The 15,644-nt window shown below is 33.3% G+C and overlaps 1 long non-coding RNA gene across 1 annotated transcript; it reads right to left on the bottom strand.

Moving 5' to 3' along the window:
- Positions 1-8,227: 8,227 nt before the first annotated feature.
- On the bottom strand, positions 8,228-10,474 carry LOC114257391 (uncharacterized). Its single transcript, XR_014365808.1, has 3 exons — positions 10,115-10,474; positions 9,041-9,174; positions 8,228-8,799 (listed from the first exon to the last, which is right to left on the bottom strand). It is a non-coding gene; the product is annotated as an uncharacterized LOC114257391 (long non-coding RNA).
- Between the last annotated feature and the right edge of the window lie 5,170 nt (positions 10,475-15,644).

The raw sequence follows: 15,644 nt of genomic DNA on the forward strand, positions 1-15,644 counted from the left end.
GTTGGAGCATGGAAAAGGCCATTTTTCATCAAAATTTAAATCTGATATCAATTTTGGTTCAGCGTTGGAGATGGTCTTATGTGACTTTTTGTTAATGGAATTTGTTGACTTTTTGATTTTTTTTTTTTTTTAGCCAAAAAAAACTTCTTGCCAAATGGTGCCACTGGCCTATCCATCATAAAAAAATGGAAAAAGATAGAAATCCTTGCTAAATTATTAATAGAAATCCTTGCTAAATTATTAATTTTAGGTGACGTTTTGTGCAAAATATTTGTTTAAATATTTTTTAGATGCATCAATTTTTTATTTTTTTTTTGACAACAACGTATTTAAAAATAAAAATAAAATAAAAAATTATTAAAAAAACATTTGTCAAACCCAACATTAAAGCATCTATAGCAGTTCATATCTAGTTGACAATGCTCAACTAACACATTTTTTATCCAATTTTTTTTACCTCATCTGGAGGTATTAATTATAGTTGTTAACTGAGGGGCAGTGTGGGAAGAGATTAAAAAAGTCAACTTTTTGGTTTTTTTAGCTTAAAAAATTAGTTTTTTTATCCAAAAGAATTCAGTTTTTTGTCAAAAAAAATCAAAAAATCAAATTTTTACCAACTTCTTAAAACATCAGTGAGAAGCAAATTGCAGAAATAAAGAGAGAAAAATTGGGACAGAAGATTAACAAATGGAGAGAGAAAAAAAGGCACAATTTTTTTTATTCTTTCACAAAATATTATCACTGGAACACTCATACTCTAAACTAGTAAATACTTAATTTATAAACTTAATTTTTATTTCATTATTTTTTGAGAAAGACTATGACGGTATGCACTATATGCACCTATTGTATAATTAAAGGAAAAAATGATATAATTTCATATTTTTTAAATCATAACTAAAAAAAAATCATAATTAAACACCACACGAGATATAATCAGAGATCTTATAAATCATAATTAAAATAATATCATAATTGAAAAAAAAATTGATCGTAAGTAAAAAAATGCTCATTCTGTCCCAAAATAATAGTTTCTTTTGAGAAATCTAACTTTTTTTGATCGTATAATTATTACACTTTAAAAATATTGATTTTCTAAAACTACCATTTCATAGTATATTTTTTGGTAGGGATGGCAATGGATACCCTACCCTGTGGGTATCCATGGAGACCCAACCCAAATACATGGGTTTTCCCCTCTTTTTCTTATCCATTGGGTAGGGTAGATGATATTCTTTAAATATCCACAGGGGATGGGTTGGGGATGGGTACCCACTAATTTCCCCATATGTCTTTTTTTTTTTTTTTTTTTTTTTTTTTTTTTTTTTTTTTAAGATTCACAACTAAAACTAAATATACATTCAATCTTTTTTCTTTTTTTTATTTATTTATTTTTTCAGGTTCACAACCAATTTTTTTTTTTTTTTTTTTTTTTTTTTTTTTTTTTTTTTAAGATCCACAACCAAAGCTAAATATACCTCCAATCTTTTTTTATTTTATTTTTAAGGTTCACAACCATTTTTTTTTAAAATTTTAAGATTCACAACAAAAGCTAAATATACATTTAATTTTTTTCCTTTTTTTAATTTTTTTTAAGGTTCACAACCATTTTCTTTTTTTTTTTTAAGATTCACAACCAAAGCTAAATATATATTTAATTTTTTTTTTCTTTTTTTAAATTTTTTTTTTAAGGTTCACAACCATTTTTTTTTTTTTTTTTTTTTAAGATTCACAACCAAAGCTATACATTCAATCTTATTTTATTTTATTTGGCTCAACAATAAAATCAAATACACATTAATTAACATTGTCACATTATTCTTGTCAAATTTTATGCATATCTAGAATTTTTTAAATTTATTTAAAAAAAATTAAGGACATTGTCTAGTGTAGGTTTCGGTTTGCTTTTCTATGTTATTTTATTTTGTTGTGTATTGTAATTTTCAGAATGGTTTGCTTGTTCTGAAATTTCAATTAACGAGTATGAATCTATTTGTTTTATGTTATCACATAATTTATACAACATATATATATATATATATATGAATGTATTTGAAAATAAGGAAATTGTAGAGAATCAAAACAAGCATGAGTTGTGATTGGTTAGAAATGATGGGTACATAGATTTATTTGCTAGAAAAACAAAAAGGGGATACAAAGTCATACTAAATAATTTTTTTTAAATTAAAAGAATTTTTCTTAGTTATGAACAGATTTAACTGAAATCAGTTTGTTTCCCAATGTTATGCTTCATTTATTTAGATAGAAAATATTTTTTAATGAAAAATATTTTTTATAAAAAGAATTCAAAATATATTTTTTTATATTTGGTGGTGGTGGTGATGGAACGAAGGTGAAAGTAGAAATTGTTACATAGTGGTGGGGTGATGGCGGCAGTGATGATAGTAGTGGCTATGGTGATGGTAGTGTGACAGTGAAAGTGAGAATAGTGGTGATGGTGTTGTGAAATTAGTAAAAATTTAATTGAAAAAATATTTTTTGTTTTTTAAAAGTAACAAACAACAAAATTCGTGGGGGACTAAAGGAAGAAGATGGAGGATGGATTGGGTGTGGTAATGCATAAATATCTTAAAATGAGTGGTTCAGATTTGTTAAAGGTATAATTAGATTTTGGATAAATTAAAATGAATTGTTCAAATTTGCTAAGAGAAAGATGGTTTAATGTCTAAATTGTCCGTGGCTAACAATTTCTTGTTTATGCCCTGATGCAATTTAATATGAGTCTTATAACACTTTCTTCAAACAAGCTTTTTGATTTTCTCAAAATTATATATTTGATTATTATAAAACAAACTTTTTAATTAATTAATTAATGTGTATTTGATTTTGTTGTTGAACCAAATAAAATAAAATAAGATTGAATGTATATTTAGCTTTTGTTGTGAACCTTAAAAAAATAAAAAATAAAATAAAAAAATAAGTTGTTAACATTAAATATATTAAAAAAGAAAGAAAAAAGATTGAAGGTATATTTAGCTAAAACCTTTATAAAAAAAAGACAAAAGAAAAACAAAAAGGTTGTTAACATTAAATATATTAAAAAAGAAAGAAAAAAGATTGAAGGTATATTTAACTTTTGTTGTGAACCTTAAATAAAAAAATAAAAATAAAAATAAAAAAAATTGTTAACATTAAATATATTAAAAAAGAAAGAAAAAAGATTGAAGGTATATTTAACTTTTGTTGTGAACATTAAAAAAATAAATAAATAAATAAAAAATAAATAAATAAATAAATAAAAATTGTTAACATTAAATATATTTAAAAAAAAAAAGAAAAGATTGAAGGTATATTTAACTTTTGTTGTGAACCTTAAAAAAATAAATAAATAAATAAATTGTTAACATTAAATATATTTAAAAAGAAAGAAAAAAGATTGAAGGTATATTTAGTTTTTGTTGTGAATCTTAAAAAAAAAAAAAAAAAAAAAGTGGTTGTTAACATTAAATATAAAAAATAAAAATGGGGATTAAAGTGGGTTGGGGAAAATCCATACCCATTAAAACATGGGGAGGGTGATACCCATGGGGAATGGGGAATGGGGAATGGGGAAAATTTATTATAGGGGAATGGGGATGGGGAATTAATATCCACCCCATTGCCCCCCATTGCCATTCCTATTTTTTGGAGAATATCAATTGTGATAATTATATTTTTTTGTATTGTTAATTAATTTAAGAAAGGGCAAAATAAAAAATTTATATTATTTTAGTTCTTAATTTTTAAAATAAACTAATATTTTGAGATAATAAAAAATAAAATAAAAAACTAATATTTTGAGACAAAAAAATAACATAATTAAAAATATATGATACATTCAGCGTGTACATAACAAAATTTCCCTTATTTTTTATCAATCAATCCACATTACGACGTGCACGTGGATATGGTATGAAACAAAATTGTACAAAAATCTTCAAAATTAATTGGAAAGCTCTCCCATTGGTTTTGTTTGGTAGAATTTTTTTTAAACCAAAAGTGTATAACAGTTGTGCTAGGACCCCAGTGGGGTCCACCCAGCATCCCAGTTTTTTTTCATTGGCCAGTAGCTTTTTTTTTTTTTTTTTTTTTTTTCTTTCATTCCAATCACCCACAGCCATGTGGGATTGGGAGTCATCGAGGGTGGAGGTCTGCCGCATTTTTCAAGTTCATAATGTGAAAATAAAAGTTAAAAGTATTTATTTCTTAATTTTTAAATAATTAATTTTTTAACTCATTTATATCTTGTAAATTATAAATAAAATTTTTTACATTAAACAATTTAAGACAAACATCTCAAATTAAAATAAATTATAACCACCCAAAAATAGATAACAAACAGTTCCATTGGTTGACATGACTGGCTTTATATGGTGTGACCCGGTTTCCGGTGCAATCATCAATGGCCCCACTGTGTTATACTGTGTTATATTTACAAAAGTGGTGATGCCAAAAAAAAAAAAACAAAAAAACAAGATTGCCTCATAATAATTGAACAATAATGCTATGATAATTTTTTTCAATTTTTGTTAGGACATTTTTGGTACAATTTGATTAATTGTTTATGTATCTGGTATATATGATCGGAAATGTAGGGTCTTATACAAAAATGCTTTATAATAGATGATAGCTACAATTTTGTAGTTAAATTTAACAACAATATTATGATGATTAAATTAAGTATAAAATTTGAATATAACGTGATCTGACACTATAATAATAATAATATAAAATAAAAATATGAGACCATTAAACTATTAATATTTAAATTTTGACATTCATATCTTGTCAACGTAACATTATTAATCAAAATTTGATAATTGAGTATTAAATTAACCATATTTACATAAATTTTGCCAAGGTATATTTTAAAATATACGTTGAAAAACTTAAGAAAAATTACTCATAAATTTCACTTGGAAAAATATTAATCCATTTAATCTTACATGTTTTTTTATAAACTAATTAGTCTTTTTTATTTGTAGTATGTATTATTAATTTGATTTAGTAACATTAAAGTTTATTTGTTTTCCCTTGTTTGAGATTTGGTTTTGATGTTTTCTTGGGATTTCAGTGTATGTGGATAATGTATGGCTTAACATTTTCATTTTTCAAAACTGCTATGTAGCTCGAAAGTGCTTGGCTCGAAAGGGCTCGAAATTGCGTTTTACTCACCTGTTGTGCTGCTGTAGCCACTAGGTACATACACCCCTTTCATTTCATTTCAAAAACAAAACCAAAAAAAAAAGAGAAGTAAAGAACAGAGTAGAGAAGAGATACAGGAGCAACGTCTACGACCTAGCTTGTGCCGCCGCCGCTGCTATTTCATCAGGGTGGAAGAGGAGGAAGTTTGCTTGAGTTGTGGATAAGGTACTTCCCCTTCAAACATTGCTCTGTCATTGTAGATGCCATGGCAGCTACCTATGATGATTGTGGCTGCCATGGTTGCTCTTCCATTGGTCTATCATAAAATTAGGAAAATGATCCAGAGCTCAAAACTTTGTGGTTGCTCTTCCATTGGTTACTCTGTGAATCACATCCATTGGTCTATCATAAATCCAATCTGCTCGAAAATTTTCATTCAATAACAGATGTGATTCACAATGAAAATAACATTATTGTGAAAATAAGAGGTACCCAAAAATAAATTAGCAAATTGGATTTACTGCCATGTCTTCCATTGCTGTATTAGTTGAGGATTTTTTTTCAGATTCATTGTCTAAAAAATAAATAAATAAATAAATAAACTCACACTTGATTGAGAATATCTCACAAGTCAGCTATTTGAACGGTGCTGATATAGCTTTGACAGTCCAATAGTGTATCATCTCATATACACTGCTGAGTCCACACTAATTTTGAAGCCAGCGTAGTGTGAAAGGTCATGTAATTAAGAGATTCCTCTATTAAATGTGTAACTGATAATACATTTAATGTAAAATTGTGTATTTCTGTCCACATACCTAGTTTGAAGACTGATGAGCTAAGATTGTTTGTGTTTTCTTAGTGATGATGAGTTCAAGACATTTGATGTTATTGATGTAAGGATAAAGATAAACTGTAAGTGCACAAATCTAAAAACACAAAATAACACACAGAAATAAATAAACTCATACTATCTGATTAATTTGTCAGATTATTAAAAAATCTTTATGTACCCTGAATCTTTCTAAAGAAATAAATAAATAAATCTGCTATGGCAAACAAATCTTTATGTACCCTGAATCTTTCTAAAGAACACATTGTCTGAGATTATTAAAAAAAAATATTTGTGCCTTATAATGTGATACCTTCACACTATCTACTATTATTTTTTTTTTAAAAAAAAATTGATTTATTTATTCTTTCACATGCATTGTCTGAGATTCAGATTTATTTATTCAAGGTAATCATCCACTTGTACCTTAACAGTATAATTTTTGTACCTTATAATGTGACCTTTGATCATGCTCAAGCTGCCAAAGAAATTTATGAGAAATTTCAACATCTGTTAGGTTGGCATTAGGCAATCTAGATGTTGAGGCTACTCGCTACTCGCTACTCTCTCTCATGCTCCCAGTTATAAAAAGTTATTCAGTTTGCTCTTTTACTAATTTGTCTATTGTATTTAACTTTGAAGCTACAATGGATATTGATTCAAACAATAATTCATTGAATGGGAGTGAGGAAGTTGAAGAACGTGATAACTTGGGTTGAAGGAAATCAAGGATCGAGTGAAAACTATTGAATCGGATACTGCGAGTAATGTGCCATGTACTAGTACTTTACCACCTTCTACTAGTATTGTACCACCTTCGCATACTTCGCCGAAAAGTCCTCCACGTCTGAATACTACAAAAGCAAGCAACACTCGCAAGGTACTCAGTCCTTTGGTTGCTCGCCGAAGAGGACGTCCATGTACGAGGCGGAAGGTTAGCAAGGTTGATCAAATAGTTAATCAGTTGAAGAGAAAGAACAAGAAGACTACTCCCGCATAGGTAAATACTTGGCATAGGTTGTTTCGTAACCTTTTTGTGGATTCATAATTGAATGGTTACAATAAGTATTGAAATTGTGTTACTATTTCATGATAGGTGCCGGAAGATCAAGCTTACTATTTTCTTTCTATGGTTGGCACACAAGATAGTATGTATGTTCCGGTATGTGTTGAATGGACTTAAAATATTGTACTTTGCTTCTTGTTGGGTTTTATGTTAATGCTTCAAATTATTATTAACATTGTCTTACTATATAATCATAAGGTGCCGCACAATGAAGCTTACTATTTTCCTTCTATGGTGGACACAGAAGACAACATGTCTGTACCGGTACGTGTTCAATATTTGAGTACACATTTGTAACGATGAATGTATTGGTCAATATTTTTTAAAATCATTTTGTAATATGTACTTTGTTTTTATAGGCACGGGTCTGCACAATGGGAACGCCGGACAATATTGGAAGCACATCAGGAATGGTCAACAATCTAAGCAGTCAAAGTTCTACAGTACCATCATTATTGGATCCAAATGCCCCATTTTATTTTTAATGTAATACACTGTTCAATGTCTGTTCAATGTAATACACTGTTCAACCTGTTGAACAAATAGAAACCTGTTCAATGTCTGTGTTCTACTATTTTTGTCTCCTTTGATAAACAGGTTCAATGTCTTTGTAAACAAGTTCTGTGTTGTAAACAGGTTCTGGATGATATGTAATTTCATGTCATATGGTCCCATTTGAATGGATGACTTGAATGGATGGTTTGGTTTTTATTTATTCTTGTGTCCCTGTTTTGATTAATGATGGATTTTAGATTATGGTCCCATAAAAACTGTTTTAATTTCATGTCATATGGTCCCATAAAAACTGTTTCAGATTAATCACTCAGCTTTTTGTGTGCTTGGGATCAGAGGACCTAGTTGTTTTTATGAGAATAGACACACTATCTACTTTTGCTTTTGGTGACTGGTATATGCATTGTTTCTATTTGCAACTTGGGTGCTCTTGTGGCCAATTCTAATACCGTAAACAGTTTTTATATTTTTATCAGCATGTGAAGATGCCCAATTTTCATAATCAGGTTGACCTGGTTTTTGAATGTACATGAGTTACACTTAACTGTCACTGGATGTATCAGAATCTGCATTTTTCACCGTGTCAAAACCACATGAACTAACATGAAAGACAATCTTCAAGCTACATTTTTTTTTTAAGTTTGCTTGCATTATATTCATGAATTTGGTACTGCTAAGAATTGAGTTTGTGGGATTTCACTCACAAAAAAATTGAGGGACACCAAGTATAGGTGCTGACATATTGAAACAATCATGATATACCAAAAATCCATTAGTCCAGCACCTGCTGTTTGTGCTTTCTAATAGTCACAACACAATCCAGCACAATCCATCATCAATAACTATCTACTACTATTAGTCTATCACAATCAATAACAATCCATCACAACACGACATTCAATTCATAACAAAATTGAAAAGGTAACATATATTCTTGGTACCAAACCATTTCAGAAGTATATGTAACAGGAACATAATCATGAGAATCTATCCCCAATGCCTCCTGGGCTTCCTCCAACTTCTCCTCAAATGATTCAACACTTCCAATATTGAAATAATATTTATATTGGCTCTTGCTTGGATTAGCAGGTCCTTGGACAACTGGTCCCTCAACGACATCATTGCTTGTTTGATTGCGTGGCGAGCTCCTTACATACACTTTTGCAACTAATTTATTCGAAACAACTACATGGTCTACTAAACCCGATTCCAGGAGCTTGTTTTTGAACTCTTGGAAACTAATCTGCAAAGAATCATTTTCCAAAGTTTTAAGGCCCAAAAAGATAAAACAAAAATCTTAATTACATTCAAATTACACATAAGGCAAACCAACCACAATATATATATATATATATATATATGTATGTATCATTAACGAAAAACTTGAATATGAGATTCAGCTATATATCCTACTAACTATGAGTCTATGATTATAAAAGCCCCATACAACCAAGTCCTGAAATATATTCAAGCATATAACTTACCTGTTGTTGCTCACGAGGACCAAATGAAAATGATGAAAGAAACAGGCCAATCACTAATATAGGGGTGATAAGATTTTGAAATTGCTTCAAGAAAGCTTCCTGAAAACTGCCATGATCACCTGTGTTTGCATCCTCTGAAAATAAAGAAATTAAAATATGCAAAAAGTTGTGAGATATTATGTATTATAATCAGTGTGGTGAACCATTTTTCAAACAAACATTCAGCATGAAGTTTTACTTAATAAATATATTTTTTGAAATATACACATGAAAATAATAACTTCTTCGTTTTTACTTTACAGATTCATTTATACATATATCTTTAGAAAACAAATAGTAAGAAATCTTTTTCACATTCCATATATTAGAAAAAGAAGGGTGGACCAAAATAGAAACTATTATCAATATTAGAAGAGGGTGTATATCATAGAATTTCTAATAATTTATTTGTTTCAAAATTGAGGAAATATAAATGCATATATGTTCTTATTTGTTTCAAAATTGAGGAATTTCCAGCAGTTCTTACAGTCAAAGGATTGACATGGATTGCCAAACAAAATTTCATACAAAATTGACATGGCTTTTATGAGATGGAGAAATGTAAAGCTGTTAAATTGACATGGATTGCCAAACAAAATTTCATACAGTCAAAGGATTCCCAAACAAAATTTTTGCAGCAAACAATATTTACCACCATAAATTCTTCACCAAACATTCAGAAGCAAACTGACATGTAGCAGCAGAACGTTAGAGGCAACAAATTCAGTGGCAAAACAGAATGTTAGTAGCAAACATTCTTGGGGAAAAACTTAACCAATAAACCAATAGTTATCAGCAAAAAACATTAGGGAAAATTTTGGAAAATTTCAGTATAAAAAAAATTCTGGAAATGAACATCCCTACAAGCACATCACCAGAATTAATTTGAACATCCCACAAGAACTAACTCTACAACCCAAAGACTAGAAATCAAACCAATTAAGAAACCAATCACGAAACCCCAATTGAGAAACCAAACACGAAATCCCAATTTCTTGAATCTTGAAACCCTAGTTTAGCGATGTCGGGATGTACCTGCGATTCGTTTTCAATTGGTACGTATAACAAGTTTCCGGCAGTGAGAGGAGTCGGATGAGCGTAGTCGAACGAGAGGAGACTGAGAGGAGTATCTCGCTGACCACCAAGTCGGAGGATAATGGCCAGAGTATGACCACCAAGTCGGAGGAGGGTAACGGCGATAGGGTTTCAGGTGGAGAGGAGGGTTTCAGGTGGAGAGGAAAGAGAAGGAGCTCATACTTTGGGTGTAGACAGATCGAAAAGTAGAGAGATAGAGAAATTGAGGGGGTCTGAGATCAAAGAGATAGAGACCGCGCGTGAGTCCACTCTTTCGAGCCATTTCGAGCCAAATGTGTCGAGCTACAAAACATTTCCCTTCATCTTTTTAGGGATTTTGTGGAGTGATTGTGGGGATTGTTGATGTTACCTACCTAGTGTTAGCCTAAAAGGATTACATAAATTTTAATTCATAAAAAATAGTGGGCTTCGTATCCACAAAGCCTATTAACTCACTAAAAAGTGTAATACTTCAATATAAAATTTAAACGTAACACTTTAATATAACATTTAAAAAAAAATCTTAGTGCAATACCCTAATGTAACACATAAACAAATTCACTACTGTAATTTTTTCAAACGTAACACTCCAATATAATACTCCAAAAGAACTCCTTAGCACTGTAATGTAACACATAAAAAAAAAAACTCCTCATGCTGTGTTTGGTTAGAGGATTTGATGAGGGATTTGGAAAGGGAAATAGAAAAGGTAGATGAAATGTAAATAAAACATACCTATATTTCACCAAGTTTCACACACTTTTTCTTTTTCCTTTCTAAATTTCTCCCTAAATCCTCTAACCAAATACAACGTTAGTGTATTTTTTTTCCAAACATAATACTCTAATATAATATTCTAAAAAACCTCCTTAGTATAAGATTCTAATGTAACACACAAAAAAATTTCTTAGTATATTTTTCTCAAACGTAGCACTCTAATATAACACTCCAAAAAACCTCCTTAGTATAACACTCTAATGCAACATACAAAAAAAACTCCTTCGTGTATTTTTTTCAAACGTAATACTCTAATATAACACTCTAAAAAACCTCCTTAATGTAACACTCTAATGTAACATACAAAAACTCCTTAATATAAAATTCTAATGTAACACACAAAAAAACTCCTTAATGTACTTTTTTCAAATGTAACATTTCAATATAATATTCTAAAAAAATTTCTTAGTGTAACACTTTAATATAACACAAAAAAAAAAAAAAAAAAAAATTCTTTGGTATACCTTTCCCAAACGTAACGCTCTAATATAACACACACAAAAAAAATAAAAAATGTTAGTGTACTTTTCTTAAACATAACACTCTAATATAACATTAAGAAAGAAAGGATGCGAAATTTTTCAAACCATTCCAAAAGAAGGACAAATATTCCTTAGTGTGTGGGTAATTTTCTTACCACACTGCCCGCCTAGTAATCAGCTGGAGAGCACTGGCAGAATAGATGGCTCCAGTAACTTGTAACAAAAAGAAAGGGCTCCGGCGGTGGCTCTTCCACCCGGGGGCACTCCGACGATCAAGTCAGTATATCTCTCAAAGATAATCAAGTGCTAAACTCACAAGCTTGAGTATAAAACTACGTACCTTAGACCCATGGGGGTGCCTCTCTTTTATAGTTAACTCAATCCAAGTCCTACTAGAAATATGACTTCTATAGACTTCAATTCAATGCTTTCTTAGGATTTCTCAAGAGATAAAGATAAACTCCCTAAGAGCTTTATCCTTATCTCTGCTAAGTCCCCTCTTTGTCCTAGGACTCTTGTTCCTTATCCGCTTATCTCGGATTCCAATATCTTCGAAGATAACCTCGGCAACTCCAAGATCACCTTGGCGTAATTTCCACGACACGTGGCACCTCGGCCAAACACGTCGGCGTCGCCATGCCACGTGTTGGTACCCAAGAAATATATCTCTACAACTGCCCCCTAGGTTCTATTACCTCGGCATTCTGAGGTGATGGAACCTATATCGGTATTTCTTTCTGCATAATGGCTCAAAAACTATTTGGCCGAAATAATTTAATTTCAAGCCGATGTGTTCTCTTCGGAGAACAAGAATTCAAATGAACTCCATCGCGCGCATGAGCTGTCATGCACATCTAACCGTTCCCTTCACGTGCTTTGTCTTCATTGGCCCGTGTTTGTGACGCGCCTAAAAGTTGTCTTTCACTCGTCTGCGCCATCTGACGTGCACGCTGCTCCAGGCGTAATAAATGCCCTGCTTTTGCCGCCGTTTCAAGTTTTTTTTGATAAAACTTTTCTTTCTATCTTCTTTTCCTTACTTTATGCATTCGAATTTATGGTTTTGTTTTTCTCTTTCTAAACTTTCTGAAATCCACCATTGTTCTAACTCCAAGCTCTCCAACCGTCTTCATTCCTCCATTTTAGCGAAGCGTTTGCCGTTCTGCTGTGTCTGCAATCGTTGCCCTACCTCGGCGGTTTTTATTCCGGCTCCATTTGTTCTGGTAAGATTCCGTTTCTTCTATCCTCAATTTCTTCTATGCGCTTTTGTTTACTTGCTGCCATTTTTGTTTTGTTCATACCTTGGATTGTTCATCTGGATGTGTTCATTCACGATTCACTTATCTCTTGAACACTTGCACTGTTTTAACACTTCCTTGCCATGGTTCTTGATCTTTTACTTCTGTACCTCTTTCGCTTTCGAGAATCATACCTTTGTTCTTGATTCTGAAACGTCATTCTTTCTTTCTTGTTTTCTGTTTTTCTTTTCCAGATCTGTGCCTTTGATCTTGTTCTTCATAGTTCTTAGGCTTGGGATTTGTTTGTAGAACCTTTAATTTAAGGAAAACTGAAACAAATCGTATCACTACTTACCTAGGTTGTTGCCGAGGTTCCAATAACTTTTTTAAGAACACCTCCTTTCTGAGACCTAGCCCTCTGACTTTAGGCTGACGTTATGGGTATGTGGAGACATCGGGTAAATACCCCAACAAAATTTGAATACTTTAGGCAGGAGTTCTCCATCCCAGCCGATGTTCACTTTAGGCTAGCTGGGGATGGTGATTCCATCATGTCCACAGATCATACGATGCCCTTTCCTATTGTAGCCTTTACTGAATGTGGACTCCGGCTTCCACTCAATCCCCTCTTTCGCGAGGTTCTCCACTTCTATAGGTTGAACCCTATGCAACTTACTATCAACTCTTATCGAGTGATTAATGGTATCATAGCCCTGGCTAGGCAAGAGAACGTTAGGATCACCCTTGCCGATATCCAATTTTGTTATACCATGTGCCCCCTTAACCTGAAGGAAATAGGTTATGTCTACTACCTCAAGCCGAGGTCCACCGAGTTCAAAATTGTAGCCGACCTCCCGGATTCCAATAAGGTAGCCGGGGATGACTTTGTCATTGCTTCGGGAAATTGGGAATTTGGCCCAGACGAAGATGTTCACCTCTACCCTCTTCCTCGAACAGTTAAAGAGGGCAAGGGTAAGAGCCCAGTGCCAATACTTAGTTGTTTCTTTTCCAAGTTTTCAAAACTCTGCCTGTTTCTAATGTTGGTTTGTTTGTCTTGCAGATCTTCATCAGCCACCCAAAAACTTCCGTCAATCCTTCTTCCCTGGAAAAGATTTAAAGAAGCTTCTAGATCTTCCAATTCACAAGCGCAAGGCTCCCCTGTTACTGAATTTTATTCCGACATACAAATCCACATTACCCGACGTCCCAAAAAGGAAGAAAAAGAGTCTTTCTCCACCTTCTGCCACAACTCCTCCCATTGCTTCCATATCACGAGCAGACGAAGGATCTACTTCTGACCCAGTCGATCTGCCATCTACTTCAGCCCCATACTTGATCCCAATACTAGAAAGAAAACGCCGGCGACGCCTTGTCAAAACTGCCGAAATGGGTCGCGCAAAGCCAATTGCCCAAAATCTTTTAGCCGACCTTCCGACTGATGCTGATGCTGTACCAACCCAACCAATGACCCCACCGAAGCCAAGAAGAATCAAGAAGGCCCAACCTAAGGCCAAGGCTACTGAGGTTGAGGTTGAGGATACTTTGCCTATCTCAAAGCTGGCTGAAAGCAGCAAATCCCAACCCTCTGCTAGGAAGAGGTACGCAGAGACCCAGCCATCAGAATCTTCAAAGTCTAAGAGGCCGAGGTCCTCCTCTGCAACAACTTCAAAATCCAAAGTGCCAAACGTCCTCTGGACGCCCGAGATTACCCTGGAGGACAAGCCGGTCACGGCTACTGATAGCGCTGACGACATTAATGTCGGCGTTGCCCTTAATACAGCTCTTCTTCTCCCAAGTGATCTGGAAAAGAATGCTGGAATGAGTGAGTATGAAAATTACGCTTTCATGCTTCAACGCTGTGTTCAAGTAAGTGTCTTCACTTGGTAACCTGTCTTTTCCTTTTTGTTTGTAAAACTTCTGTAATTACTTCTCGCTTTTGTGTTCTTTTAGGCTGTTCAGCATGCCCACTCCTTCTCCATGCAATCTTTTGAGAACATGGAGAAGTTAACTGACTTGTAGAAGGAGTATTCTGCACTCCAGAAGATCAACAAGGGTCTTCAAGCAAAAATGAAGAAATTGGAAGACCAGGCCGAGGCTGCCACTAAAGCCCAAACTTTGGCCGAAGAAAAGGTCGAGGCTGCTGAAGCTATAAAAAAAGTTGCCGAAGCGCAGAAAAATGAAGTTGAGGACAAGGCGACCCAAGCCGAGAAGGAACTTCAGGAGGCCTTGGCCACGAAAAAGGCTGAAATCAAATAAGCTGATGAAAAGGCTTATGCGCAGGGCATGGCCGACGTCACTGAGGAGTACAAGCTTCAAGTAAGGCAAGCATGCAACAGGGGATTTTCCCTTGGTTGGATGTCTTTGCTAAAAAGACTTGATCTCCCTGCTGACTCGCCTTTCCGTAATGCCGACGCTATTCCTCTCCCATTTCCTCCTCTTCAACCAAGTCAAGTCGAAGAAGAATCTGGGTCTGAGCCTGAGGATGAAGATGATCATGATGCTGAGGCCTTGATGAAGAAACCCAAGGGTGATGCTGGGGTCAAGTCTCCTTCTCAAATTGAGCCCATCCTGGACTTAACCCAAGATGAGGAGATTGAGGAGGTAACCAAGGAAGTTGATATTGGGATGTTATCTTCCGACCTCCTTCTGGCTGAAAGGAGTCTTTCTAATACACTTGCCGAGATCGATGCCGAGCTGGCTGTAGAAAAGGCTGCCGAATTATTTCCTCAGGAATCTGCCGAGGTAATTCTTCAAGAATCGGACGAGGCCCAGACCCAAATCCTTTCTGAAGCCGAAAAATCATAATCTTTCCTGTCTTCTGTACGTGTTTTCTTTTGTGGACAATATAAGTTTCTTTGTATGGCCGAAATGCTTTTTCCTGTAAAAACGATTTACTTCTGGTAGGCCGTAGTGCCTTCTTCAATATGTAACTGCAACTGTTTTTTCTATAGATATTTCAATCTTTGTAATTTTCTGTTGATTGCTTCTGCATAGTTC

This window comes from Camellia sinensis, chromosome 4 (genome assembly GCF_055761805.1).
Source record: "Camellia sinensis isolate YWXY chromosome 4, ASM5576180v1, whole genome shotgun sequence".
NCBI lineage: Eukaryota > Viridiplantae > Streptophyta > Magnoliopsida > Ericales > Theaceae > Camellia > Camellia sinensis.